Here is a 25,036-nt window from a genome sequence, read left to right on the forward strand (position 1 = left end):
AATATGTAAAATAATATTAAAAGTAGTTGAATTTCAATTTTTCCTAAAAGATCCCACTTGTACTACACCTCTTAAGTCATTCAGAAAGTCATATTAGAGTCAAGCTCAATATGGTCTTCTCTTCTAGTAGATTTTTCCAAGCCCATTCCCTTGGCTATGGCTTCACTAGATAGTAGACAGGGATAGTGGGAATCTTGTTAATCCATTCATGTATGTCACTAATTAGATGACAAGGCATTTGGCTACCTTAAAAGAGTCATAGTTACTCCCACCATTTAGCCACATTTGGTTGAATTTTTTTGCTTTAACGTTCATAGCATTAGGCAAAAATTACATTCTGTGAGCATCTACAGAGACCATCACAATGCTTTATTTTAATTAAACAGTTAGATTCCCCTTGTCTATACTAGCTCTGAATCGATTATTTGTCATTCGATAAGCAGCTCAAGTAGTGTACCAGTAGTCACTGGGTTCGAGACTAGGACCCCTATGCCTAGCCTTCAGACCTAATCTTTTTCCCAAGGTTATGAATCCATTTTGCTGACTTCCCTTGCCTACATTATTCTAACTACCAAAGGTTGTTCACCTTGGAGACCTAATACTGTTATGAGTATGATAGGGCATGAATGGCACTTACTCTTTTGAATTTTCATGGGCCACCAATGGTGTACTGGACATCGCATGATGTGCAGTGCTCTTCTAGCTACTAGACCTTATCTTTGGTTGAGCTATTTTTAGGGTGGGTAGGTCATTAAATAAAAAAGATAACTCTTATCGAGGCCTCTACCAACATCTTCAAACTTTTTAACATTATTGTAAGCCATTGTGTCCCAATTCAAGAATTTTAACCTAATTCCCTTTCGAAGCTCGCACTGAACACGCTATCAAATGGGCTTCCCCCATCTCTTAGGTTTGACTAACCCATGTACAAGTGTCGTTCACTTGGAACCTTTCCCTTTTTTAGCCTTCAAAGTTCTCATTTGAATATTCACTACTACCACCAAGATCTGCACTGATGGCCACTCCATCTACACTTACACCTTGGGTTTTGTGATAGTTCTACTGTCTTAATCAACCAACACCCTTTGCAGGTTCTAGGTTGGCATGCAATTAGGCACCATAACCTGGATTTCGATTCATCCTGCATCGACAATTTTGCTTACCAAAATTGGCTCCCTTTGAGCTCTCAATTTCATGGCATGGCTCAACGAAGCAGCCGTGCTATTTTACCTATTTAAAGTTTAAGAATATGTCAAGGGCATTATGCACCCGATGCCTCTAATCATTGGCTTTTCCCAATAGAATTCACTAAGGGCTCTAGCTATCTTGAAGGAAACTTTGGAGGGAAACAACTACTAGACAATTCGATTAGTCTTTTGTCCTTATACTCAAGTTAGGTGAACAATTGACACGTTAATATCACTATAGGCCTCCATTAGAGTTTTCTTTGGCTTTGCCTTGCTTAAGCATAGTTCACCTTCTTTTGGGTCCTAACAGGCATGTTCACACTCAAACCTTTCTCTGAAGATCAAGGTCAATTGGTAATGCACCCATAAGGGATCTTGCCAATCAACTTCCTTTGCCTTATAGGTTTTCTAGCCCATTGACTCACACACATATCAGACTTTTTAGCTTGTGTTTCAAGATGGGCCAGATAGGGAGCTCATAGGCCAATGTCAAGAGCACATAGGTGATGAGCTATGTCAAGATAGTGCATGCTACATTCCATGATCGTAGTGACAATGTCTTTGTGGGCATATCAAAACTCTGAGCTTAGGCCACCATCGTGACTTGCATTAGTCCACACTTAGAGCCAATCAGTGGACCAACTCTTACCTTTCTACATCCAATTGGAGTGTATCACTAGTTCCCATCCATTTCCCTTTTAACAATTTCAAGCACTCTTTGACTCTTTTTCCAAAGTCCTTTTCATCTTTCCCTAATGGTACTTGTTTGCTATCGATCTCTCACCAATATTTAGCCTTGGATAAAATTTATTGCCTGATTAAGGTTGTAGTCCTAAATAACCCAACTCATTGACAGTGCCTTGTGGTGCAATAAGGTCTAGGCACAACGAGGCTCTCACCCTCTCTGACATCCATTTCCAAGGGAGTTAGGCCTAGTCCACTGGTGAGGATGGTTCTCTAGACTACAATTCGGATGTCGTGAGTGCCTAATTCTTAAGCTGGTCTCTTTCTGATTTGGTCGTCGTTTTTAGGAAAATCTTGGTAAATTTCTTTTCCTCTACTTATTGATATGCTTAAACTTACTGTGTAATCTTGCTTGACTTAGGGTCACAATACAAGCATTGATCGAGAGATGTAGGTGGTCTAATGGGGTCAAATGGACAACAAGCACATGTCACTAGAGACGAGGCACCTCAAGAGCTTTACCATCGATGGTCACAGTGCTATCATTGTCGGGGACTTACTTTTGGGCCAACTATCACCGATGAGATCACGAAAGGTTATTTTTCACCCCTCTGACTGAAGCCCAATGGGTGAGGGGTTGGAAAGGGAGACGATGCATGACACCCAGGTAAACATGCTTTTAGCCTAATGGCTTGGGTGCAACTTGTGTTCAAAGACTTGATGGTTTACAAGATTCTGTAATTAACATCGAGTATCACATTTTGTTACATTTTTCATCAATGCAAAAGCTAAGATATCCATTGCTAAGAGTCATTTTGGTTTTTTAGGACAAAAGGAGTCACGGTGTCACCTACATACACACTATGAATAGGATGTTGATGGCATATGCTCTCTTTTTTGTTTCAATTTCATGGTGCGATTCGTGCTAAAGGTTTGTTATTTAGCTACAAGTGATGATACTGATCATTTCACCTATTTGAGAGGCTAAACAAATCAATCGTCATGCACGCCCAGGGTCAGAAGGGGCTTAAGGCACAAAGGCACCCTTGCCCCCTTAGTGTTTTGTTAATGCATTTGTGGGTTGTTCATTGAGCAAGTTTATACAATGATCTTTCCATAGGTTCACCTAAAGAAACCTTGTTATGACTTTTCCTTCCTCTAAATGATAAGGTTTAGTAGATTTCTTATAACATTATGAGCAATGAACCATCCACATAGCCATGATCCAAACACTTCACTGAACCATTCAATTAGTAAGAGTGATGGGTGATGTGTACAAAGGGTAAGGACATAGTCAACGTGAGCTAATGACTCACACTTACTAGGAATTCCTTGTTCAAGACCAACAATTACAATGATCTATCCCCATCATGATAATATTTCAAAGATTACCTCTCATTGAATACATTAGTCTAGCGTGAATGCAGCCCAAAACATCTAAGGGCAACACAAACCTATTATTGCCTCAAACTTCCTTGGCCTAAGTGGCCATAGTCATTCTAAGAAGCTATCCACAAAGGATCACCTTTATGTAGCTAGTTAGCAAGTTGAGGTCTCGTTCTTTAATGGAATTAACAAGACAAATCACTCTACCAACTAAGAATGGCCATGCAACACCACCCATAAAATTAAGAAAGATCTTTTGATCTATCAATCCTTGCTATGTATGGACCTAGTAAGTTTTTTTATGTTGAGTCAAATTAAGCTACAAGCTCCACTCTTAGTGGTGCCCTTCCATCAATTCCTTTAAGTTTTAGCCTTGCGAACATACTCCCTTCAAAACCCAAAGACTTTGATTTCTCATAAGGTGTCGGTAGAGTCCTAAAAGTAACATCCATCGATCCATAGTCAACATCATTTATGGTTGACACTAGGATGGTATTTGATCATCTTTAAGCTCCCAACTTTCATTCTTGATTAATGAAGACATCATTGGTAAATGCTTTCATAGTTGTTCGTCTTTCATAAATCCAAGAATTTCACCTCTGATTGTGAAATATGAATGCCCCTGACTGTCCCTATTAATCATTACTCTGATGTCAAAGGCCAACACAATAGGATTGAAATCCTATGATGTTACCTTATGCTAATGTATACAAGTGTAGGCTTACTTGAGCACTTTGATTTTTTCAAAGTAACAGTGCCATAGGAATGACCCGGTCAAATAAGGCCAAGATCACATTATTGATAATAGGGATGAGTAAATCGTTGCTCATCGTGAGGTAAGCTAGATGACCTAACCCTAGTTTAGCTATAAGCTTTTTAACTACAACAACTTAAATATATACTATTGGAGCTAGAATTACCATAGCTGCTGGCATTAGACTTACCTTCCAATAGATCCTCACTAAGGAATTTAGATTATACTCATTTTAATTGCCAAACTCATAGAGCCCAATATTGTTCTTTATTGTTTTTACCTCCCTATTTTTTAACACTTTGCCATAACATTTAATTGGTAGGAGCAACAAGTGATGTGTACAAAGGGTAGGGATGTAGTCAATGCAAGGTGATGACTCATGATCACTAGGAATTCCCCATTGAAGACCAACATTTACAATGATCTATCCCCATCATGATTAAATTTCAAGGATTACCTAGCTTGTTGGCCAATGCTATGGACTCGTTGGTGTAGCACACATGTGGCTTGGAACATCTAAGGGCATTGTAGACTATTATTGCCTCAAACTTCCTTGGCCTAAGTGACCATAGTCCCTCTAAGAAGCTAACCATGAAGGATCACCTCTATGTAGCTAGTTAGCAAGCTGTGATCTCGTTTGTTAATGGAATTAACTAGACAAATTGCTCTATGAACTAAGAATGGCCATGCACCACCACCAATAGAGTCAAGAAAGAGCTCTTAATCCATCAATCCTTAGTATGTCTAGACCTAGTAAGTTTCCCTATATTAAACTGTAGGCTCCACTCTTGGTGGTGTCCTTTCATTAATCACTTTAAGTTTCAAACTCACAACCATACTCTCTTTAGATCCCAAAGAGTTTGATTCTTATAAAGTGCTGGCATAGTCCCAAAAGTAATATTTGCCAATCCCTAGTTAACATCATTTATGGTTGAGATTAGGATAGTAGCTGATCATCTTTAAGCACCTAACTTTCGTTCTTGATTGTTGAAAACATTTTTGGTAAATGCTTTCATAGTTGTTATCTTTCTTAAATTCAATAATTTCACCTCTGACTATGAAATATGAATGCCCTTGATTATCTTTATTAATCATTACTCCGATCCTGAAGGTTAACACAATAGGATAAAAATCCTATGATGTTATCCCATGCTAATGTATACAAGTGTAGGCCTACTTTGAGAACTCTAATTTCTTCAAAGTAATAGTGCCAGATGAATAACTTTACCAAATAAGGTTAGGAGTGCATCACCGATAGTAGGGACAAGTATATCAATGCTCACTGTGAGGCAGACCAAATGACCTAACCTTAGTTTTAACTACTAGCTTTTTAACTGCAACAACTTAAATAAATGCTATTGGAGATAGAATTACTGTAGCTACTAGCTCCAGACTTGCCCTCTAATTGATCATCGTTAAGGGATTTAGATTGTACTCATTCTAGTTACTAGACTCATAAATCCTAATATTGTTATTTATTTTCACTACCTCTCCATGTTAGGATTAGGTAATTTATGCACTTGTTGCCTTTTTAGATGTGGTAGCCATTTCTTAGGCTCCCTCTCTAGAATTGAACCCTAATTCTCTATCACCCATCACCACCATAGTAGGCCACTATCCTACCATTGAAAGTTGATAGGGCAAAATTTTGAATGATGCATCATTGGCATAAAGGCTATGCGATTTGTCAAGTTATCATGAATTATCAAAGCAATAGGCAAAGCCCGCTTCGACCTTTTTTCTAATAAATGCATCCTTTTCAAAAGTTAAGGTTTGTTGCACATATTAGCACTAGAATTACTATGCTTATCCGAGTAATAGATACCATCAAACAAACTATAATTGATTTAATAAACCATTCACAATTACACAATCTGAATTAGTTAATAGTTTCACATGCATGGCTTAATCTTTGAGATAAGCATATTACTACTAGCCAAATCAACTAGGTAGCATTCTTTCAAGATGTTGGCACTGCATGGGCCTCAACACACCAATTTAGTAGTGGAAATAGCCAACATAGAGCATAAGCATCATGCATGTCGAGCACGTAAAATGCATAGCATCGAATGAATAGAGGCCAAGAGCTTGTGCCCACAAAACGTTACATATCTAAGAGCACAATTGAACACCAGTGCACCAATGTGGCCACGAAGGTTTATGATGCACGCTTAGGACATAGGGCATAATTAAGGTTTGACCCATAACCCTTAAGGACACAAGATGGATGTAGGATTGAAAGATGTCATGTTTTTATTGATTTAGGTATGTAGCACAAGATCCTAATTGTGCCCCCAAGGTATGATGACCACATGGTGGAAGATTGAAGAGGATGATAGGTCAACAGTTTTATGCATTGAGCATGAAGCATGCCTACACATACAACCATAGTAGCACTCATATGCCCATTATGTACAAGTGGCAACATCCATGCACATCAATCCAAAACTTCTTTTAAAAAAATTTTCAAAAAATCTTGAACTATGAAAAATTCTAAAAATCATGAAAAATAAAAAGCAAGTCATCATGCCATGAAACTGCACAAGAAGGCTTGGGGGACAGTTATATGAATTTACAAGCCATAAAAATGGCATTGGCATAGCAAAAATATGAAGATGCACATGAACCCACCTATTGCTCGGTCGTGCAAAAGTGCATAACCTAAGACCAGGGTACCCATGGATGGTGCATGGCTCAACATATGCAGTTAGTGCTCGAGGGAACTATCCATACCAGGGGCTAGCATGTGTCAATTATGGTCGAAGCATGTGTCAGGACCAAGGGCCAACATGTCCTAATGACAGTCAAGGCATGTGCATGTGTCATGGTCCATATACTAGTCTAGGTGTAGAGGTTCTTTTCAAGTCGAGGAGTAGTTCTAGCTCTAGCAAAACAGGGTCTGACAACCAAGGATACTAGGCTTGGAGGCATACTAGAGGTCCAAGTCATGAGTAACTAGCCAAGAATAATGGTACAAGCAGTGATCAAGACTCTAGTGGCTCAAACCCAGTGTTTAGGTTTGATAGAATTAAGCCAAGCCTAGGTATGAGTGCTAGTGAGCGTTATATGAATTTACAAGCCATAAAAATGGCATTGGCATGGTAGAAATATGAAGATGTGCTTGAACTCACCTACCACCCAGTCATTGTGTGCATGGTGCATGGCTCAGGCCTAGGATAACTGCGCTTGGTGCATGACCTAGCATGTACTGATGGTGTTCGGTGGAACTGCCTGCACAAAGGGCCAACATGTATGGATGGTGGTTAAAGCATATGCCAAGACCAAGGGCCAACATCTCCTGATGGTTTTTTAGGTATGTCCATGTGCTATGGACAACAAGTTGTCTAAGCCTAGGGCTCTTTTAAGTTGAAGATCAGTTCTAGTTCTAGCAGGATAGAGTCGATAGCCAAAGGGATTAAGACTTAAGGCATACTAAAGGTCTAAGTCATAAGAAACTAGCCCAAAATAGTAGCATGGGTAGTGATCAAGACTTCAGTATCTCAAGCATAATGTTTAAGTTTAATAGAATTAAGCCAAGCCTAGATGCGGGCGCTAGTGAGCATTATATAAATTTACAAGCTATAAAAATGGCATTAGCATGGCAGAAATATAAAGATGTGCCTGAACCTACCTACTGTCTAGTCTAGGTGCACACAGTGCGTAGTCCGAGCCCAAGATACCCATTCTTGGTATGCAGCCCAGCATATTGTTGATGATGTTTGAAGAAACTACCCACATAAAGGGCTAGCATGTGCCAATGGTAGTCAAACCTTGTGCGGAGACCAAGGCCAACATGTCTCAATAGTGGTCGAGGCATGTGCATGAGTCATAGTCCACAAACTAGTCTATGCCCAAAGGTTCTCTTTGAGTCAAAGAGCAGTTCTAGTTTAAGTGGAAAAAGGTTTGATTGCTAGAGGGACTAGGTCTTGAGGCCTAATGGAGGCCCAGGTCATGGGGAACTAGCCTGAAACCATCGTATGGGCAGTGATCAAGACTTCAGAGGCTCAGGCACAGTGTTCAACTTTGGCAGAATTGAACTAGGCCCAAGTGCGGGCATTGGTAAGCATTTATGTGAATTTATAGGCTATAAAAATGGCATTGCCATGGCAGGAATATGATGTGCCTAAACCCACCTACTACCCAATCACGTATGGTGTGTAGCCTAGCAAATATCAATGATGATTGATGTAACTACCTGGACGAAGGGTAAACATGTGCCGATGGTGGTTGAAGTATGTGCTGAGACTAAGGGCCAACATGTCCTGATGGTTGTTAAGGATGGGCTTACATTAGAGTCTGCAAGCTAGTCCAAGCCTTAGGGTTCTCTCTGAGTCAAGAAACAGTTCTAGTTCTAGTAGGATAGGGCTTGAATGGCAAGGGGACTAGGCCTTAAGGCCTACTTGAGGCCCAAGCTATGGGGAACTAGCCCAAAATAATGGTATGAGCAGTGAACAAAACTCCAGAGGCTTAGGTATGGCATTTAGGTTTGGCAAAATTGAGCTAGGACTAAGTGCTGGCACTAGTGAGGCCTTATATGAATTTACAAGCCATAAAAATGGCATTGACATGGCAAAAATATGAAGATGTGCCTAAACCCACCTATTACCTAGTCATGGTGTGCATGGTGCATGGCCCAAGCCTAGGATACCCATGCTTGGTGTATGACCTAGCATATGCCAACGGTGGTTGAAACATGTGCTAAGACTAAGGGGCAACATGTTTCAATGGCATTCGAGGCATGTGCATGTTCCATGGTTAACAAATTGGTCTAGGCCTATAGGTTTTTTTTGAGTGAAAAGAGCTATTCCAGTTCAAGTAGGACATAGTTTGATAGCTTAAGAGACCATGCCTTGAGGCATATTAGAGGTCCAGGTCATAGGGAACTAGCCTAAAATAGTGGTATAGGAAATGATCAAGACTTCAGCGACTCAGGCACGATGTTTAGGTTTGGCAAAATTGAGCCAAACCTAGGTGCGGGCACTGGTGAGCATTATATGAATTTACAAGCCATAAAAATGGCATTGGCAAAGTAGAAATATGAGGATGTGCCTGAACCTACCTCCTGCTTGATCATGGTATGCATAATACATGGTTCAAACCTAAGATACCTATGCTTGGTGCACATTTTAGCATGTGCCAATGGTGTTCAAGGGTGCTACCCACACAAAGGGCCAGCATGTGCCAATGGTGTTCAAGGGTGGTCGAATCATGTGTGAAGACCATGGTTCAACATGTCCCAATGGTGGTCAAGGCATATACATGTGTTACCCGCAAGCTAGTCTAAGCTTAAGGGTCTTTTCTAAGTCAAGGAATAGTATTAGTTCTAGTAGGAAATGGTTTGATTGCCAGGTGGACCAGGCTTTGAGGCCTACTAGAGGCCCAGGCCATAGGGAATTAGCCCAGAATAGTGGTATGGGTAGTGATCAAAACTTAAGAGGGTTAAGCACGATGTTCAGGTTTAGTAGAATTGAGCCAGGCTAGGTGTAGGCCCTAGTGAGTGCTTATGTGAATTTATAAAACATAAAAATGGCATTCACATTGCAAAAATATGAATATGGGGCTAAACCCACCTATTGCCTAATCATGGTGTGCATTGTACGCAGCCCAAGGCCAGGATACTCGTGTGTGGTGCATGGCCTGGCATGTGTTGATGGTGTTTAAGGAAGCTACCCACACAAAGGGCTAGCATGTGCTGATGGTGGTTGAAGCATGTATAGAGACCAAGGGCTAACATGTCTTGATGGTGATTGAGGTATGTGCTTGTGTCATAATTTGCAAGTTGGTCCAAGCCCATTAGTTTAATTTGAGTCAAGGAGCAATTCCTATTCTAGCAAGAAAGGGTTCGATTGCCACGGGGACTAGGCCTTGAGGCCTATTAGATGCCTAGGTCATAAGGCACTAGCCTAAAACAATGGTATGGGCAGTGATCAAGACTTCAGAGGCTTAGGCACAATGTTCAAGTTCAGTGGAATTAAGCTAAGCCCAAGTATGGGTGCTAGTGAGCACTTAGATGAATTGACAAGCCATAAAAATGGCATTGGCATGGAAGAAAAAATAAGATGTGCTAGAACCCTCCTACTTTTCAATCATGGTGTACAAGGTGAGCAGCCTGAGCCTAGGATACCTACACATGGTGTGCATCTCGACATGTGCCAATGGTGTTCGAGGGAACTACCCACATAAAGGACCAACATGTGTCGATGGTGGTCAAAGCATGTGCCAAGACTAAGGCCAACATGTCCCAAAGGTGGTCGAGACATGTGCATGTGTCACAGTCTACTAGCTGGTCCAAGCCTAGGGGTTTTCTCTAGGTCAGAGAGCATTCTAGTAAGACATGGTCCAACAACAAAAGGGATCAGACCTTAAGGCCTGCTAGAGGCCCAGGTCATGGGGAACTAGCCTAAAACAATGGTACAGGTAGTGATCGAGACACCAAAGTCTTAGGCATATTGTTTAGTTTTAACTAAATTAAGCCAGGCCTAGGTGCAAGTGCTAGTGAGTGCTTATATGAATTTAAAAGCCATAAAAATGGCATTGGCATAATAGATGTGCCTGAACCCACCTACTACTAGATCATGGGGTGCATGGTGTCCAACCCAACATGTGTTGATGGTGTTTAAGGTAACTACTCACACAAAGGGCTAGCAAGTGTCCCTATGATGGGTCGACAATTAAGTGATGGGCACATGTGTCACTTCCAGCTCAAATTTTGACTTAGAGTCATTCAATTATAATCCAATGCATGGTAGCTTTGTGCCACTAGCTCTTTAACCAAGCACAATGACCAATTGTGTAAATCAACGGTTCTTTTCATACTAGGTTGAATTACTAGTGCGATGCTGCCATTAGTAGGGTAAAATTAACTTGCCTCATGATAGTCTGAACCCAGCATTCCCTAGTGGTGGGTGAACAATCCAACACTTGGTGAATTTTGCTTTACAATGATAGGAATAGCTGACATCAAAGGATCAAAAAGCAATATCGTTATAAATGCTTAGCTGCCACAAACTAGTTGTACCTATGGTAACTTTTTTTACACCTCTAGCTTCAAATTCTGAAGGTCTAAAGGATCTATAATCCATGCTTTCATGGTTCATTTTGTACTAGAAATTAAAATCAAATGAGCCTTTATCCTTTTGTTCCATGTGAGATTTTTGTTCTTGTTGAGCTCATCTTGGGACACTTGTGTTATCTTTTAATAGATGTGCTACCCTAGCCAAAATCCCCACTTGACAATGTCTTATGCCTAGATTGATTGATTGGCTATGGTTTTGATGGATAGTAGACAGGGATAGTGGGAATCTCATTAATCCATTCATCTAAAACACTAATTAGATGATGAGACATTTGGCTACATTAAAAGGGTCATAGTTACTCTTGTCATTTACTCATGCTTGTTTGAATTTCTTCACTTTGACATTTAGAACACTGGGTAGAAATCACATTACATGAGCATATGCAGAAACCATTGCATTGATTTGTTTTAATTAAATAGTTTGATTCCCTTTGTCTATACCAATTCTAATTTGACTGCTCTCGCCTAGAAAAGGCCCCCGAGAGAGCAATTCTCAGTCCCTTTGACCAGCACATGTCAACCTACTCTCACCATAAGAGTAGATTGAGCAATGTATCAATAGTTGATGAGTTTTAGATTGGGACCCTCATGCCCAACCCTTAGAGCCAGCCTTTTTCGCAAGGTTATGGATCTATTTTGTGACTTCCCTTACCTATATTGTTCCATCGACTAGAAGCTATTCACCTTAGAGACCTGATGTAGTTATAAGTACGACTAGGCATGGATGGTACTTGGTCCTGTAGGTGTTCAAGGGCCACCAAGGGCACACTTGACACTATAAGATGTGTGGTGCTCTTTTGGTTGTTGGACCCTACCTCTAACTAAGCCATTTTCAGGGTAGGCAAGCCATTAAACAAAAAAGATAACAATTCTTAAGGCCCCCATCGACCTCTCAAAACTCCCTAATGTTGTCATTAGCTACTACATCCTGATTAAGGAATTTTAACCTAAATCCCTTTTGAAACTCATGCTAGACATGCTATTAAATGAGCTTTCCTTTTCTCTTAGGATCGACTAACCCATGTGCAAGTGCCATTCACATGGAACCTTTCTCCTCTTCGGCCTTCAAAGTTCTCATTTGAATATTGGCTACTACCACCAAGATCTGCATCGATGGTCACTCCATCTAGGTTCACACCCTAGGTTTTGTGGCAACTGCTATGTCCTCTTACTCATCGAGGCTTGGCCCTTGCCCCAATAGTTGGGTATAGGTTGCGTGCTTAAGTGCCATCCATTTTTTGGGTTAGTTAAATCAGCAGGTGACTTGTTTCACATTCCTTAGTGGATTTTCACTTCCATGACCACCATCCTACTGTCTTAATCTACCAACACCCCTTATGGGTTCTAGGTTAGAGCATAATTGGGCACCATAACTTGGCTTCCAGTTCATCTCGTATCACCAATTTTGCTTACCAAAAATGGCCTACTTAGAGCTCTCGATTCTATGGCACGGCTAAATGAAGCAACCACGCTGTCATGAGCCAACGTTGTATAAGGCCATGACCAAGCATAGGATGTCATGAGCCACCCATGTATAAGGCCATGATTAGGTAGAGGTGCCAAGGTGGAAGGTAAATCTCATAGGCTAGGAAAAAGTGTCCCTATTTCAAACTTTGTAATGGTTCATGGTAGCATAGGTGTAAAATCTCTTTAGCTCTTTAGAGGGGTAAGCAATCAACGTATTGTTAGGCTATCTCACTAGTAAGGTATGTGCTAGACCACCTATTTAGGGCTACCCCTCTAAACTCGACGATAGTGGGAAGACTCAATGCTTTTTTTGTACTTATTGTACTATTCTTGATATTAATAAAACATTTTTTTCTTATGAGAACATTGAGGGTTACCTTGGTGTGCTCCCATTATACACCGATATATTGTTGTGTAATCTTGAGATTAACTTATGGTTTGTTGGTTGCCTATTCATATATCAAACTATCCTTGGCTAACTTATGTGGAAGTATCCATCCAAGTGCCACATAGTCTATTGCTTCATTGAGAGAAAGCTTAGCCTATGACATGTGGTATTAGAGCACAATTGAGAAGTGCTAGAGAATTGATAAAATGGCTACGAGTGGTGGATTTAATGATCAACAAAGGATTAAGGAGCTTGAGGCCCTTGTGGCTACCCCAAAAGCTCATATGGTAACTCATAATCCACTGAAAGGGATCAAGATATCCTAGTGGGAGTTGTCTAATACTCTACATAGCTTGGGTGAGAGACCAAAGATGCCTTGAGTGTCCTCTAGAAAGAGTTTGAGGAGCTTAGGGCCCAAGTGAGTATGCTACAAATGGCTATGGCCAGGTTAAGTTTTAGCTCGTAGAGAAAGGGAAAAGGGCCAAAGTGCCAGAGCCTTGATGTAATAAGGGGGCAAAAGATGTTAAAGAGCTTGAGAACTTCTTGTTTGACATAGAACAATTCTTTTAAGCTGTGCACACATAATTAGAGGAGGATAAGGTTGCAATGGCTTCAATATACCTTACCATGGATGCCAAGCTATAGTGGTGTTCAAAATTTGTAAGTAATGAATGACTTATTAAAACTTGGGCAAATCTTAAGCAAGAATTGAAAAATGAGTTCTTCTTTGAGAATGTGGAGTATATGGCCCGAATGATGCTTCCAAAATTAGTGTAAACAAGAATAATGTGAGAGTTTGTAAGGAGCTTCTCTACCTTGATGTTGGACATTAGAGACAAGTCTAAAAAATACAAGATGTTCTAATTCCTTGAGGCCCTCAAACCTTGGGCTAGGATGGGATTACAAAGATAAAAGGTGCAAGATGTGGCAATGACCATGGCTGTCACCAAACGTCTTAATGACTATAACAATGCCCCCTCAAAATGAAAAAACCCTCTATTAGGTGGCAATAACTCCAACTTTAGAAATGGTAGAAAGATGGTCAAAGTAGATAGACCCTTCAATGAAGGATTAGATAAGATGCCTTCTAGTTGAGACAATACCCAACCTAAGGCGAACAATATATCGAATTTCAATCTAAAGCAACTGCTAGCTTGTTTCTTATGCAATGGGTCACATCAGGTGGCCAAATGCCCACGTAGAAGTGCCTTTAATGCTTTGAGAGCCTCCTTTCAATAGTCATTCAAAGTAGTCAAAACTATTGAAAAAGTTAAATAAGAGCCATCATGGATGGGCTCAATATGGTTCCTTAATGACTTTTATACCCAACTAAACATGATAAAGAAAGAATCTGTGAGAGGTTTGATGTATGTGGACCTAGTACTCAATGGTAAAACCACAAAAGCCATGGTAGATATAGGTGCAATTGATACCTTCATCACACCAGAGAAAGCAAAAAGGTGTGGTCTCTAGGTTAATAAACATTGTGGGCAAATGAAAGTGGTTAACTCATCAGCCTTTGTGATTAGTGGAAGCTCCAAGAGTGTGATGACCAAGTTAGGGCCATGGGATGGAAATGTAGACTTCATGATTTCCTTCATGGATGACTTTGATGTTGTCTTAGAATTGGGCTTCATGATGTTAGCTTAGGGAATCCCAATCTCTACTACTAGTTGTTGATTATTTTTAGGGGAAAGCTTATGTGTTGTGTTAACCACAATCCTCCACAAGAGTAGGAAGAAAATGATTTCAACATTACAATTCAAAAAATGAGTAAAGAGAAGGGAGCCTTCTTATGTGGCTATGCCAATTTACAAAGATGGGATTAATGAGAGTTTGTGGTTATGTATAGACTATAGGGCATTGAACAATGTCACTATGAGAAACAAATATCCTATTCCTCTTATTGCAGATTTGTTTGATCAACTAAGCTAGGCCAAGTGCTTCTCCAAATTAGACTTAAGATCTGGCTATCATCAAGTTAGAATTGCTAAAAGAGGTAAGCCAAAAACCGCTTGTGTAACGTAGTATGGTGCATTTGAATTTCTTGTTATGCTTTTTGGATTGACTAATGCCCCTGCCATGTTTTGTACCTTGATGAATCAAGTGTTTCATGACTATCTTAACAAGTTTGTGGTCATCTATTTAGATGACATACTGGTCTATAGTTCTACCTTGGAAGAGCACCAAGAGCACCCACATCTTATGTTTCAAATACTACAAGACCATCAGTTGTATGTTAAAAGATAAAAAAGTGCATTAACTCAAACATGAATTCACTACTTAGGCTATAATGTTGAACAAGGCCACATTCAAATGGACATAGAAAAAGTTAAGGCTATCAAGGATTGGGCAACACCAAAGAATGTTAGGTGAACTCCACTCATTTTTAGGGTTAGTCAACTATTATAGGAGATTTATGGAAGGATACTCTCATAGAATCATGGCTCTCATGGAGCTATTGAAAAATGAGCATAAATGGTGTTGGACAAGTGAATGTCAAGGGGCTTTTGAGGGCTTGAAGCTTACATTAAAAAGCCTTTTGAAGTTCAAACAAATGCATCTAATTTCGCTATTGGGGGAGTGCTTTTACAAGAATGGCACCTTATAGCATTTGAAAATCAAAAGTTAAGCGAAGCTAAAAAGTAATATATGGCTCAAAAGAAGGAACTTCTAATGGTAATCAATTGTTTGAAACCATGGCGACATTATTTGTTAGGTTCACAATTTGTAGTTAAGATAGACAATACAATGGTTAGTCATTTTCTCACCCAACTGAGGCTCATGGCTAAGCAAGCTAGATGGTAGAGTTTCTAGCCAAATTTGAATTTTTTTTTTAGCACACAACTAGAATAACCAATCAAGTGGTAGACACACTGAATAAATAGGCAAAGCTAGTTACCCTTAGGAGAATTGCCCTGATGGTAGCTAGTAAAGTCACAACAGATATTCGTAAGCTAATTGAAGATAATTTGAAGAAAGACCCACAGGCCAGTGCCATATTGGAGCTAGTAAAAAAAGGCAAGTCCAAGTACTTTTGGCAAGAAAATGGGGTCTTATTGATAAAAGGTCCTTGGTTGTTTGTGCCAAAAGTAGGAGGTCTAAGATAGATGCTAAGGAATGCCATGATACACCATAGGCAGGTCATCTTGGTTGGTAATGTACTTTGGCTTTACTAAAACAAAGCTATTATTGGCCTCACATATGGCAAGATGTGATGGACTATACGAAGACTTGCCTCATTTGCCAATAAGATAAAGTTGGAAAGAAGAAATCGATAGGCATACTTGAACCATTACTTATGCCCACAAGACTTTAGGTAAGTTTTTCCCTTGACTTCATATTGGGCCTTCCTAAGGTTGGTGATCTTGTGTCTATTCTAGTAGTGATTGACCATTTCTTTAAATATGCTACATTGATTCTCGCCCAAAGTATAACATCATGGAAGATATGGCCTGAATAATATTTAAACATGTAATCAAGTATTATAGCCTCTCTTAAAACATTGTTAGTGACAGGGATCCAAGATTTGGGATCTAAGATTTACAAGGTCATTCTCGAGAGAATTTTTCAAGATCTTGGTATCTCAGCTCAACATCTTTTCAAGTTATCACTTGCAAGCTAATGGTCAAACTAAATGATTTAATAGGTTATTGGAGGAGTACTTAAGAACTTTGTTCAAGCTAATCAAAAAAATTAGCCTTTACTATTAGATGTAGCTCAGCTTTGTTTTAATTCCAACAAGTGTTCTTCCACAAACAAAAGTCCGTTTAAAGTGGTCACTGAACAACTACGAAGACCACTACATGCATCCCTTGAGCCATATCGAGGGAAGAATCCACGAGCTTTCAACCTTAGCAAAAAAATAATACAAAACATAGAAATTATGCAAGCAGACTTAGAGAAGGCATCGAACCACATGAAGAAATGGGCAGATAAGAGTCGAAAGGCATAGTAATTCAAAGTTGGTGATCTTGTTCTTGTCAGATTAGTGCCCAAACAAATCAGGTTCCTAAAGAAGTAGGATCATAGGTTGAAGCATAAGTATGAGGGTCTAATGAAGATCCTTTCCAAAGTTGGGAATGCCTCTTATAAAATCGACCCACCAAAATGGATGAAGGTGCACCCAGTGTTCCATGTGAACAACTTAAAGCCCTATTATGCAAACCCACATATACAAGTTAAGGTGAATCAACTAGAGTTGCCATTACTATGAAGCCACCATCAGAACATCAAGTTAAAGAGATTTTAGTTGACAAGGTATCTTAAGTATCTTGAAGAACAGTTCACGAATATTTAGTGGAGTGGAAGAGCTTAAGACTAGAATAAACTAGTTGGGAGAGAGATCATGTCCTCCAAGCATTTAAGCAAAAGATTGAAGAATTCTATGCCAACAAGTCAATGAGGTCATCGACAAAATAGGTGGGGGAGGATGTCATGAGCCAACCTTATATTGGGCCACAACCGAGCATAGGATGTAATGAGCCACCCATGTATAGGGCCATGACTAAGTAAAGGTGCCAAAAAGGATGGTTGATCTCATTGGCTTGGAGAAAGTGTCCCCATTTCAAACTTTGTAATGGTTCTTAGTAGCATTGGTATAAAATCTCTTAATCTCTTTTAAGGGGTTAAGCAATCAAAATATTATTGGGCTACCTCACTGACTAAGGTACATGTTAGACCACCCATCTAGGGCTGCCTCTCTAGCCCCGACGATGGTGGGAAGACTTAGTGCTCTTTTTATACTTGTTGTACTTTTTTTTATATTAATAAAATAATTTTTTTCTTATGGGAACATCAAAGGTTGCCTTGGTTTGCTCCTAATATGGCCCAATATATTGTTATATATTCTTGAGATTAATTTGTGGCTTGTTGGTTGCCTATTTAGATATCAAACTATCCTTGGCTACTTGTGGGGAAGCATCCATCCAAATACCACATGGTCTATTGCTTCATTAAGAGAAAGCTTAGCTAGTGATGCATGCCATCTTGCCTATTTAAAGTTTGAGAATAGATCGAGGGAGTTGTCCATCCAATGCCTCTAATTATTGGCTTTACCCTATAGAACATGCCAAGGGCTCTAACTATCCTAAAGGAAACTTCAGAGGGAACCAGCTATAAATGGTTCGGTTAGTCTTTCACTTATATACCCAAGTCATACAAATGATTTGCACATCATTATCATTGTAGGCCTCCATCAAAGTTTCATTTGGCTTTGCCTGTTTAGGCATAGTTCATAATCTTTTGGGTTCTAACAAGTAGCTCACACTCAAACCTTTCGTAAAAAAGTTCAAGGTTAGTCGATGGTGCACCCATGAGAGATCCCGCCAATCAACTTCCTTACATCTTATGGGTTTTTTTAGCTTATTGACTAGCACACATGTTAGACTCCTTGGTCTGTGTTTCAAAATGGGTCAAATGGTGAGACCACAGGCTAATGCCTAAAGCATGCCGATGTCAAGGCACACCAAGATGATGTGTGCTGCATTCCATGATCACGACAATAACAACTCTATAGGCATATCAAAAGCCTAGGCTTGGGCCACCATCATGACCCATGATGATCTATGCCTTAAGCTGATCAGCAAATCGGCTATCACTATTCCACATCTAATCAAGGTGCATTATCGACCCCCATTTACTTCCCTTTCGATAATTTTAAGCACTTTTTGACTCTTTATTCAAAGTCTTTTTCATCTTTCCCTTATGGTACTTGTTTGTTACCGATCTCTCACCCATATTTAGCCTTGGATAGAATTTACCCCTTGATTAGGGTTGCATTCCCAAACAACCCAACTCACATACAATGCCTAGTGCTATGAAAGGGTCTAGGCACAATAGGACTCTCACCCTTTTGGCACCTCTTTTTAAGGTACTTGGGCCCAGTCTACCATTGAAGACGTTTCTCCAGACTACAATTTGGACACTGAAGGTGTCTAATTCTCAAGCTAGGCTATTCTCGGTTTGCTCGCCACTACTAGAGGAATCTTGGTTAATTTCATTTCCTTCACTTATTGATATGCTTAAACTTAGTGGCTAATCTCGCCTAACCTAAGGTCATGATGCAATCATCAACCAAGTGATGCAGGGGATCTAATAGGGTTTAGGTGGATAACAAGTACATGTCATCAAAGATAAGGCACATTAGGGGCTTTACCACTGATGGTCACAGCGTTATCGTTGCCAGGGTCTCACTTTTGGGCCAACCATGACTGACAAGATCACAAAAGGCCATCTTCCATGCCCTTCACCTAGAGCTCGATGGGCAGGGGTTTAGAAGGGGTGGCAGTGCATGACACCCAGGTAAGTGTGCCCTCGGCCTAATGGCTTAGGGCATAACTTGCATTCAAAGACTTGATGGTTCACGAGATTTTGCAATCACACCAAGTATTGCATTTCACTACATTCTTCTTCAATGTAAGAGTTGAGATATCCATTATCGAGAGTCATTTTTATTTTTCATGGCAAAAGGAGTCATAATGTCGACTATGCACACATCACAAATAGGATGGTTATGGCACGTGCATTCTTTTTCATTTTGGTTCTTTGGCACAATTCACACTCAGTCGTAGGCAGCAACACCAATCATTTTGCCCCTTCGAGAGGTAGAATGAAGTGTCACACCCGCCTAAGGCTAAAAGGGGCTCAAGGTATGAAGGCACCCTCACCCTTTTGGTGTTTCGTTAATGTGTTCATGAGTCATTCGTTAAGTGGGTTTTAACAATGATCCTTTGGACAATGATCCTTTTGTATGTTCACCTACTGAAACCTTGTTACGACTTCTCCTTCCTTTAAATGATAACATTCAGTAGACTGCTCATGATGTCACAAGTAGTGAATTGTCCATGTCACCATGATTCAAACACTTTATCAAACCATTCAATTGGTAGGAGCAATGGGTGTTGTACAAAGGGTAGGGATGTACTCAACATAAGTTGATGACTTACTCTTACTAGGAATTCCTTGTTAAAGACCAACAATTACAATGATCTATCATCATCATGATGAAATTTCAAAGATTACCCAGGCTTGTCAGCCAAGGCTATAAACTCTTTGAATACATCAATGTAGCAAGTGGGTGGCCAAGAAGATCTAAGGGCATAACAGACCTATTATTGCCTCAAAATTCCTTGGCCTAAGTGGCCATAGTCCCTCTAAGAAGCTAGCCACAAAGGATCACCTCAATGTACCTAGTTAGCAGGCTAAGGTCTTATTCTTTAATGAAGTTAACTAGACAAATCACTTCACCAACTAAGAACGGCCATGCACCACCACCCATAGAATAAAAAAAAAGCTCTCAATCTATCAATCCTTACTATGTCTGGACCTAGTAAGTTTTCTTTTCTTAAGTTAAATTAAGCCACACGTTCTACTCTTGGTGATGCCCTTTTGTCAATTTCTTTAAGTTTCAACCTTGCGACCATACTCCCCCGAAACCCAAAGACTTTGATTTTTCACAAGGTGCTGGTGGAGTTCTAAAAGTAATATCCATCGATCCCTAGCCGACATCATTTATGGTTGAGACTAGGATGATATTTGATCATCTTTGAACCCTAACTTTCATTATTGATTAATGAAAACATCCTCGGCAAATGCTTTTGTAGTTGTTCATGTTTCATAAATCCAAAAATTTCACCTTTAACTATGAAATTTGAATGCCCCTAATTGTCTCTATTAGTCATTACTCTTATCTCGAAGGCTAACACATTAAGATTGAAATCCTATGATGTTATCCCATGCTAATATATACAAACACAAGCCTACTTTTAGCACTCTAATTTCTTCAAAGTAACAATGTTAGAGGAATTACTTGGCCAATTAAGGCTAGGAGTGCCTCACCAATAGTAGGGAAGAGTAGCTTAGTGCTCACTATGAGGTGGATCGAACAACCCAATCCTAGTTTCAACTATAAGCTTTTTAACTGTAACAACTTAAATATATGCTATTGGAGCTGGAATTACCACAGGCTAGCACTAGACTTACCTTCTAATGGATCCCCATTAAGGGATTTAGATTGTACTTATTCCAATTACCAAACTCATAAAGCTTGGTATTGTTATTTATTTTCACTACCTCCCTATGTTAGGATTGGGTAATTTATGCACCTACTGCCTTCCTTGGAAGTGGTAGACATTTCTCAGGCTCTCTTTTTGGAATCAATCCCTAATTCTCCATCACCTATCACCACCATAGTAGGCCATTATCCTACTATCAAAAGTTGATAGGGCAAAATTTTGAATGATGCGTCTCCGACATATAGGCTGTGTGATCTATCTAGTTATCATGAATCATCAGAGTAATGGGTAAAGCCTGTGTAGACCTTTTATCTAATGAATGCATCCCTTCCAAAAGTTAGGGTTTGTTGCACATATTAGCTCTTGAATTACTACAGTTATCCTAGTAGTAGATACCATCAAATAACATATAATTGATTTAATAAGCTATTCATAGTTCCACTGTCTAAATTAGTTTAAACTTACATAAACATGGCTTAATCTTTGAGACAAGCATATGACTACTTAGCAGGATCAACCAAGTAGCATTCCTTTAGGATGTTGGCACTGTATGGGCCTCAATGCACTAACTAACCAACAGAGATAGCCAACATAAAGCACAAGCATCATGCATGTCAAGCTCGTAAAATGCATAGCAATAAATGCGCAAGGGTCAAGAGCCTATACCCACAAAATATTCCACATCCAATAGCACAATCTAATACTAGTGCACCAATGTGGCTATAGAGGTTTGGGTGGCACACTTAAGACACAACACATGATTGAGGTTTGACCCATAGCCCTTAATGATATAAGAAGAATTATGGATTACAAGACATCCTATTACCATCGATTTAGGTATGTAGCATAGGATCCCGATTGCACCCCCAAGTTATGATGACCACATAAGAGGAGATTGAAAAGGTTGATGGGTTGACAATTTGATGCATCAAGTATAGAGCCTGCCAACATGCATAATCATAACATCACTCATATGCCTTTTGCATACAAATGGCAGCATCCATGCACACTAGTCCATAACCCAACCAATTAATTACTCAATGAGCGAGAGGAGGAAATAATGTACGAGGCCATGCCATAACTACTTGGCATGGAAAAAACACAAGAAAGGGCCATAAGACTACCCTTGCCATCCAATAGGCAACAATGGCATGACACCACCAATGCTTGGTCTAGCCGAGACAACACATGAAATCTCCATAGCCATCACCCTAAAGGGATGTTACTTGATTTAGGGATTTGTTCCTAGGGTCTTTGGTAGCATAGGCTACATACACGGGCTTGGCAAATCCAAGGGATTTTTATGGTCGATGATAAGGGACCACGGGACTACCAAATACTCAAAAGACTTAGCCAAACTAAGCCAGTGACTAGAGCTTCTACTTGCACCATGTTAAGAAGTTGTTGCCTGATTTAGAGGCTTGGCCTAGGGTTTAGGGCGGCATCAATCATAGGCATGGGCTTGAGCTTAGCATAACTGAGACCTTTTTCCATATACATACTAACCAGTTAAGGCCATGAGCTCCTACAGGTCACCAAAGCAACTAGTTGTTTGACAATATGACCAGAAGGCATGCATGGCCTAGATTTTGCTCTACGGACATTGCCATGGATGTTTGCAACAACAAGCCTATCATGCACACCCACTCCCTCATGGGGGTAAAAAGGGGACCAGACAATCACCCTTAAAAGGCATGATAGATTTTACAAATATGTTAGCAGTAGTCATTAAAGTATCTATAATGAGGAACTCAAATAGGCGTATCTTGAATGAAGGTTTGTAGGTGTTGATGGTGGTTTAGGCATGTGCTGATGGTGTTCGAGGTAAGTGTTTGTAGCAAGGGCCAGTATATGCCAATGGTGTTTGAGGTAACTACCTACGCCAAAGGCCATTTTCTATCGGTATTGATCAAGGCATATGCCTTTATCGAGGGCTAGTATGTACCAATGGTAGTCAAGTCAATTGCCCATACCAAAGCCAGCTAGTGTCGGTGGTGGTCGAGGTAGGTGCCCTTACCACATGCCAGCTTATGCTGATGATGGTCAAGGCATGTACCCATACCATGTGTCAGCATATGTTGATGATAATCGAGGCCTTGGCTAAAGTTTGATTATGGGCCCTAATGCATATGCTAGGCTCAGGCATGTATTGGTGCCCATTTTTTGCCTAGGGCACCATCACCGAAAGATTGTTGGAGAACCTAGTCAATGGTATTGAAGGTTCCAACAATTGGGGAAATGGGCCAGGGGGTGTGTGCACATGATTTATAATGGGTGCTAGTCCTTAGCCCTTTTATTGGCCCCTTATTCCCTAAAGAACCTCAACAACTTACAACCTCTTAAAAAAGTATAAGAGCTTTTACAGGTTTGTAACCAGTAGCCATTCAAGTGTCTAAAATAAAGATACTTTTTTTAAATGGCCATAATATCTTCTACACTTCGAGTTCTTAGCTAAATTTTTTTATGGATGCCTACAATAATACAAGGATCATGTACTAAATTTAGGGCCAAAAATCCTTTTAAAAGAATTTAAAAAAATCCCAAACCATGAAAAATTTTAAAAATCATGAAAAATAAAAAATGAGTCATCTTGCCATGAAACTTCACATGAAGGCATAGGGGACTGTTATATGAATTTACAAGCCATAAAAATGGTATTGGCATGGCAAAAATATGAAGATGTGCCTGAACCCAACTATTGCCCAGTCATGGTCTGCATGATACACGGCCCAACATGTGCCAATAATATTTGAGGGAATTACCTACACCAAGGGCCAACCTGTGTCGATGGTAATCAAAGCATGTGCCAAGACTAAGGGCCAACATGTCTTGATGATAGTTGAGGCAGGTGCATATGTGACAGTCTACAAGCTGGTCCAAAACCAAGAGTTTTTTTCGAGTAAAAAAATAGTTCCAGTTCTAGTAGGACAAGGTCTGAAAGCTAGAGAGACCAAGCCTTGAGGTGTATTAAAGGTCTAGGTAATGGGGAACTAGCCTAGAACAATGGAATGGTAGTGATCAAGACTTTAGAATCTTAGGCTTGCTGTTCGGGTTTGATAGAATTGAGCTAGGCCTAGGGGGTATAGGTGTCTTGGTTAGCATTTTATGAATTTACAGGCAGTGATCAAGACTCTAGAGGATTAGGCCCGATGTTCAAGTTTGGAAAAATTAAGCCAAGCCTAGGTGTGGGTGTTGGTTAGCATTTTATGAATTTACAAGCCAAAAAAATGGCATTTGCATGTCAAAAATATGAAGATGTGCTTGTGTCACTGGTCGAGACTCAAGCTTCAAGCTTCCACAACTCCAGGACACAAGAATGGACTCTTCTAAATCTCAAATTAGCCTAACATAAGAAACAGTACATAGACACTTTAGACTACAAGGCTTGGCCACCTAGTAAGTTACGAAATGGAAGACCACAACAAGTGCTTGCAGAAAGGCTAACAAAAGAATAAAATAAAGTTTAAGGCAAAAGTAAGGATATTATTACTCAATGGTTTTAGTGTGTGTACAATGAGGATGAGAATCTCTCTATTTATAGCTGAGTTCCCCTTACAATTAGTGCCAAGATATATTTCTAAACTTTAAGGATTACACTAGCTTAAATCTTATGATTTTAGGAGATAAGATACAATTCTTGATTCTAAGGGATTAGTGTTGCTGCACAATCTTTAACTTGTTGAAATCATGCTGATTATCAAGCCTTCTAGAAGCCTCAAAAATTGATCCTTCCAAGATTGTGTTCAGGTGTGCCCACACCTAGGCTCGATCATGTACCTACTTTTTAACCATCAATGCTCTTACTTGGGTTTGATTGGATGCTCATGCAATGCTCACCAATGCCTACCCCTAGGCCTAGCTCAATCTTACCCAACCTAAACACCTTTCCTAAGCCTCTAGAGTCTTTATCACTACCTATCCCATTGTTTTAGGCTAGTTCCCCATGACCTAGACATCTAGTGAACCTCAAGGACTAGTCCCCTTAGATGTCAAACTCTATCTCGCTAGAACTTGAACTGTTACTCAACTTGGAGAGAACCCTTTAGCTTGTACTAGCTTATAAACCATGACACTTGAACC

At 39.9% G+C, this 25,036-nt stretch overlaps 1 non-coding gene and 6 pseudogenes across 1 annotated transcript; all 7 read right to left on the reverse strand.

The window, feature by feature from the left end:
* Positions 1 to 569: 569 nt before the first annotated feature.
* On the reverse strand, positions 570 to 2,274 carry LOC149517943 (25S ribosomal RNA; annotated as a pseudogene).
* A 254-nt stretch (positions 2,275 to 2,528) lies between these two features.
* Positions 2,529 to 2,683, reverse strand: LOC149517944 (5.8S ribosomal RNA; annotated as a pseudogene).
* Positions 2,684 to 2,982: 299 nt separating this feature from the next.
* LOC149517945 (18S ribosomal RNA) lies at positions 2,983 to 3,647 on the reverse strand (annotated as a pseudogene; the record flags this gene model as incomplete).
* A 1,209-nt stretch (positions 3,648 to 4,856) lies between these two features.
* LOC149517946 (18S ribosomal RNA) lies at positions 4,857 to 5,960 on the reverse strand (annotated as a pseudogene).
* A 4,523-nt stretch (positions 5,961 to 10,483) lies between these two features.
* Positions 10,484 to 19,001, reverse strand: LOC149517947 (25S ribosomal RNA; annotated as a pseudogene).
* Positions 19,002 to 19,234: 233 nt separating this feature from the next.
* On the reverse strand, positions 19,235 to 19,389 carry LOC149517948 (5.8S ribosomal RNA). The gene has a single exon (XR_016344363.1). It is a non-coding gene; the product is annotated as a 5.8S ribosomal RNA (ribosomal RNA).
* A 288-nt stretch (positions 19,390 to 19,677) lies between these two features.
* LOC149517949 (18S ribosomal RNA) lies at positions 19,678 to 21,480 on the reverse strand (annotated as a pseudogene).
* Between the last annotated feature and the right edge of the window lie 3,556 nt (positions 21,481 to 25,036).

The sequence above is a fragment of the Durio zibethinus genome, chromosome 8 (assembly GCF_047325235.1).
Source record: "Durio zibethinus cultivar Kanyao isolate XHJ-2024 chromosome 8, ASM4732523v1, whole genome shotgun sequence".
NCBI lineage: Eukaryota > Viridiplantae > Streptophyta > Magnoliopsida > Malvales > Malvaceae > Durio > Durio zibethinus.